Below are 5,469 nucleotides of genomic sequence, written 5' to 3' on the forward strand. Positions count from 1 at the left end.
AAAAAAAACGGAATTACATTTGGGGGAAAAAAAGGAATTACATTTGGGGGAAAAAACGGAATTAAATTTTGGGAAAAAAACGGAATTACATTTGAAAAAATAGAATTACATTAAGCCAAAGTGGAAGTGGCCAGAATCACATTAGAAAAAAAACAGAATTACATTTGGAAAAAAAAAACGGAATTACATTAAACCTAACAGAAAGTTATTTTTATTATTTTTTTATTTTACACCATAAAACCGAACAGAACAATATACAGTACACACACACAATGAATATACAGTTAGCAGGCTATCCTTTTAACTGTATCTCTGTTGTATGTGTGTACTGTATATTGTTCTGTTGTTCGATTTTATGCTGTTAATAAAGTTTTTTTTTTTTTAAACCTTCTTGGTTGGCTTAATGTAATTCTGTTTTTTAAATGTAATTCTGTTGTTGTTTTTTTTCAAATATTGTTCATTTACACCTTAGGGCCACTGTACCTTTCCCTTTCAAAAGCCATAACAGGAGTGTTAATTCAACTCACATAGTGTTAAATTTGACACTTTTTTTCCTGAGTTTATATAATTCTCATGGATTCTGAGTTAAATGTGGATTTTTGAAAAGTGTTAATATTTTAACTCTTTAATAGTTTTAAATATTTGACACCCTTGGTGTTGTTTTATGACACCACTTAAAGTGGCTCCTGCTCCCTCTTCACTCCTGTAAATGAGTGTTGTCAGAGAATGTGTTTGTAAACTGATGATCAATTTTTTTAATCGAGTGAATAAATTGATTGATCGATTGAAAATGCACCTTTAGCTCAAAATAATTTTATTCCCATACACTGCTATTTTATGACACATTTAAGTGCTTTTAAAACTAAAATCATGTTTGTTCTTTCCTTCTTATTGTACAGTAATCCCTCGCTACTTCGCGGTTTATCGTGGACTCACTCTATCGCGGTTTTTCAAAATAAGATTAGACATGACACATAATTGGCTGATTGATGGATGAGCCGCACGATTGGCATAGAATTTTTATTTAAAATAAATTCATTTGAATTATTTAGCACCTGCTGCACCTTTGTGCAGCCCTTACTGCTGCAGGATAAACTTCCTGCTGCAGCTGATCAGCTGTTCTCGTGCAGAGTGGAGAAGTGGGCGTGACCATGAGTGCTTACTGGTGGCAAAGAGCAGAGGAGGCAGAGGGAGGGAAATCAAGGCATTCTGTGCTCTTTTAGAGTTTAGAAACATTGTTTAGAATATTGCAAGAGTGTGGGAAGGTTTAAAACGCCTTTATATATTAAAATAAACTACTACTTACTACTTGTACTACTATTCCTACTTCGTCTTCAGGGTACAGATCCCCCTCTATAAATGAGGGACTACTGTAACACTATAAAATACAAAAAATAATAATTATTAGTTTAGCCTAAAGTCTTTCCAAAATTTGTTTTTCCCCTTTATTGTTTATAGATTAAGTCGTTAACAATTTCTGCACATGATCAAAGTTTTACAGTGATGAATTCATAATGAGGCAAGACAGACAAAAAATGAAAAAAGTTTTTTAAAAAAGGCTTTGTTGTTGTTTCCGTTTCTGGAGCATAAATTAATCCTGTGCATGTGCAAATAATTAAAAAAAGCTCCTGTTGTATCTGAAAAGCTCCTTATTTTGTGTTCACACGGATTCACCAAAACGTAGATTTTTATTTTAAAGCTTTATTTTTCTCACCTTCAACTGTGACGTGAATGGAAGGTACAAATGCTGCAAAACTACAAAGGAAAATACATCTTAAGGTCTTTCAAAAGCACTAACTGCATAGGCCTGTCACGATAACAAATTTTGCTGGGCGATTAATTGTCTCAGAAATTATTGCGATAAACGATAATATTGTTTAAAATTTGATGATAATTAGTAATTATTGTCAAATTTAAAGAAATGTTAGTTCGTTTTTGGGTGTAGTACCTGTTTTGACCACTGGATGGCAGTATAAGGCTGTTTGAACCGAATGATGGATAGTGAGGGAGCAAGCAGCGTGTCTCTTTAAGAAAAATGGGAGGGAGGCCCCTTGACGTGACATGGGCTGTCTTTCTCATTCCTGTTTTTCGGTTCTTAAAATGGCGGAGGCTCAGTGTGGTTTGAGCTTTTTAGCATAGCATTTTTCACACAAAGTTTTTAATAAAACCAGTAAACAAGTTCTCAGTTTCTTTTTGCAGAGAAAAACAACTTTTTAGACAAAGGCACGGGTTTCAACCGTGAATTTTGGAGCTTTGACAAGACGAAGTTTTTTCCCCGAGGTCGGCCTGTTAGCTTAGCTTGTAGCTTAGCTCCTCAGCTTAGCTGCTTTTAACGATCCAAAAACGGTTAAAATGGATTTTAAAGAGAAAAGAGAAGGGGAGGGGGTCAGTGAGGAGTTGATCCTTTTGTCATCCAGTGCCAAATGAAGTTGATGATTTTCATTCCCCATGCGATTAATTGATTTATTGTTTATCTGCAACAGGTTAGATAGCAACAGCTCACGTTTCCACAAAGCTCCACTTCAAAATATCCACACTATCCTTTTAAAGTCAGGCACCAAAAGTTTGATGGTAAATGTTCCCAGTTAGCAGTGATGATAAAAACAGATTCAGGAAACATTCTTGAAGTAACTCCTCTTCTTTGAACACGACTGTCTCTGTGGGCAAAGAGCAATAAGAAAACATTCGTCAGAGCTCCGAGCCGTCGCTGACTTCACCCTCGGCGCTCAGCGAGAATATTCCTGAAGCAGGCGTCCAGCAAACTCTGCCAAACGGTCAATTTACCCGAGCTGGTGCTCACACGGGGCCACGCTGCGCTCGTGGACGTTCGTACACCGCAGTTACAGGAGCAGCTGCACGACTATTTTCATTTAAACCATTTGTGGGGAGATCAAATGGAGAAAACATCAACTCTGCACCTCAAAGCCATCCAAGAAATACCAGTTGACATCCTCAACGTCACAGGGTTAGACCATAAAACCAGTTTTCTTAAAATGAGTAAACCGAACTATTTCAGTTTTTTTTTTTTAAAGGGACTACAAATATCTGGAGCCTCTCTCGAACGGTTTCTGTTTTGCACGTTCACCTGCTCCCTCAGGAGGAGATTTCTTTTCAGAAGCCCTCTTCCTGATTGCCCCCCAGCAGCTCCTGTAAAAAGATCTTGATGGATCGTCGGGGGTGTGAAGGTCAGCTCTACGAGAAGAAGACGTTAAAGCATGTCTTTCGCCTGCTGGGCTCTGCCAGAGCTCCGTCTGCACGCCGTCACGTATATCGTGAGATATTTTGCTAACACACAAACGGGGTTGGCAGTCACAGTAAATAGAGCAGCACTTGGAGTTGATGTGAATTCCTCTCAGCTACGGCTGCACCAGGTTTAAACTCAAGTTTTGTACAAATGGCTGAATTATAGTAATATTTGTATTTATTTATTTATTTAACCTTTATTTATTCAGTGAGTCACAAGGACTCGTTTTCAAGAGAGACCTGTTCAGGAGTAGATGGTGGGGGTTAAAGGCCTTGCTCAAGGGCCCATAATTTGATGTTGATGGTTTGGGGAGTCGAACCAGCGACCTTCCGATCAGAGGCCTGCCTTCTCTAACCTCTGCGCCACCTCTCCCATTTCCTTAGGTCAGCTGGATGTGGCAGCCATCTTGAATTGGGCTGGCTCCAAAAAGGTTGAAACTTGAAAATGTCCATCTGACTGAAAATGTTCTAGAAGTTCACGGGATATTTTGCTAACAGTCTCCTTCAGTCACTGGCCAAAATTTATTCAAAGCTTTTAGCTAACTGTTGGTGCTTAAACTCTGTGTTTGTATCAGTCTCAGCTACTACCACACTGAATCTAACTCTGAGTTAAAACTTTTGTGTTCGTTCTATATTCAGTTGTGCGAGGCGGCCATTTTGAATGGAGCTGACTCCAAATGTTGACGGGTAAAAACGTTTTTTTGCACTTTTCATCCAGTAATAATAGTAACTGCTCTTATTCTTTAGACTACAATGGAGAGAGGTGGTGCAGAGGTTAGAGAAGGTGGGTTTGTGATCAGAAGGTCGCCGGCTCAACTCCTCAAATCGACAACATCAAAATGTGGGTGGGAAAGATGAAACGCCTGTCTCCATTCTCATTTGTCCCACGCTGGGCCCTTGAGCAAGGCTCTTAACCCCCACCATCTGCTCCCCCAGGTGCCCTAGATGGCAGCTCTCTGCTCCACGCGGAGGGCTGTGGTAGCTAGGCATCAAGAAGGACATCCTGCGTAAAAACAATCGCCAAGTCTTTGTGCGAGTTAGTTGTCTGTGGCGACCCCTGAAGAAGGGAGCAGCCGAAAGAAGAAGAAAATTATTTAGACCACAAACATACGTGCATGATTTTTTTAATACATTTTATTTTTTGATTAAAACTCCGGGACTCTTGAGCCGCCTTCGGTCTCTGTTTATCCTCCCCGCCATGTTCAGTTTGTCAGTCGGAGTCTGTCTCGGACGTGTCCGTCTCACCTCACACCGGACTGTAAAAAGCTGCAGTAGCTGCGTTTTGTCAAACCAAATGGACCTGAGAGAAGCTGAACAGAACAACGTCCCTCACCCCACCCCACTCCCCCCTCTGCGCCTCTTTCCTCTGATCCTCCTTTCAAGCAGAAGTGGCCTCACATCCTCTCTTTCTCCTCCTCACCCTCATTGTTATTTCAGGGCCACCTGCAAATCCATTTCTGCATGTCAGCCCCTCTGTTGCGTCAGGTACGAGTCTCCCACACATGTAAGATGGACGCAGCCAGAGAAAGAGGAGGAAATATCCGATGCCTTCCCCACATCCTCCCTGGACGACTGTTGTGTTGAAGGAGGCGTGCAGTCAGCGTGTGTTTGCATGTCAGGATGAACATGTTTGCATGCGTGTGAGCCTGCGTGTCAGATGATGTACCTGTGTACGAGTGAGCCTCAGCAATGCAGCGCTGCTCATCCTTCTTCCCAAGCCGCCTGTCTCCGGTGATTAGCGGCTCCTCTAGGAGTTATAAATCTTTGATTTCCATTCCACAATCAGTCAAAACGGGCCAAAACCCAGGAGCCGCACTGCATTAAATTATGTGAGACTTCCTGCTGAGGCTGTTCTGGATGTAGCGTCCCGAGCAAATTGGACAGGAGAGCTCCAGACCACGAAAGCTCCGTCCGGTTGGTACTTTTATTTTCATTTTACTTTTTTTTTTTTTTTTTTTTAAAGTTTTATTTATACAGGTAGTGTCATTGAGTCACAAGGACTCATTTTCAAGAGAGACCTGTTCTAGACAGACAACACATAAAGTACAGACAACAATACACAACAACAAAAAGCAATTAAAACAAAAACATAGTGTTATAAAAACTGTTAGGCAGCATCATTCTGCCAGCAGCAGTGTCCTGTTAGTAATGTGGTTCTGTTAGCAGTGTGGTCATGTTAGCAGCATGATCCTGCCAGCAGCTTGGTCCCATTAGCATCATGGTACT

Source organism: Nematolebias whitei, chromosome 17 (assembly GCF_014905685.2).
Source record: "Nematolebias whitei isolate Nwh7 chromosome 17, NemWhi1, whole genome shotgun sequence".
Classification (NCBI taxonomy): Eukaryota; Metazoa; Chordata; class Actinopteri; order Cyprinodontiformes; family Rivulidae; genus Nematolebias; species Nematolebias whitei.